Genomic DNA, 630 nt, shown 5'->3' on the forward strand with positions numbered 1-630 from the left:
GGGACCCCCGCGGTAATGACACCCCTCTTGGGTGGGGCTGGGCTCATCAGGAGCCCGGGGGCTTTAACACCTCATACCCCTGCCTGGGAGCCCCAAAGCCGTGTTACCTCTCTTTGTAGAGAGCTCTTCTGGCCTTTGCAGCACCCCCAGGGCTGGCACAATACCTTTTTGGGGGACAGGGCTCGGTGGGACGACGAAGGATGTGGCATCTCGAAGGGGTGGATGTCCTTAACACGAGGGTCCCCCATTCTCTCCCTGGCAAGTGGCCTCCCAGTGCCAAGTGCTTCAGTCACCCTTGGGGGACCCATCCTCCCCTCCACTTCCCTGCATTCCTGACGAGCTGACAGTCACTCCTGGATGCCCCAGGGGGGCTTTTCCATGTGCTCCCTTCCCCAGCCAGGTGACAGTGGCCTGGTTATGAATAGCCAGGGATCTGCCAGGATGAACCACGCTTCCCATAGAGATATGATGGAGCTCCATTTATTCTATTGTCAGACCCATAGTTATACCCTAATTCTCCAAGCACACATAAGCAAGCTCCATACTATTGGGTTACAGCTACTGTTCACGCGGCCTTTAATAGCAAGCGATTGGTTACAGATTAATATGCACACGAGTAACTAACATAAG

This window comes from Corvus brachyrhynchos, unplaced genomic scaffold (genome assembly GCF_000691975.1).
Source record: "Corvus brachyrhynchos isolate BGI_N302 unplaced genomic scaffold, ASM69197v1 scaffold22, whole genome shotgun sequence".
In the NCBI taxonomy this organism is placed as follows: Eukaryota; Metazoa; Chordata; class Aves; order Passeriformes; family Corvidae; genus Corvus; species Corvus brachyrhynchos.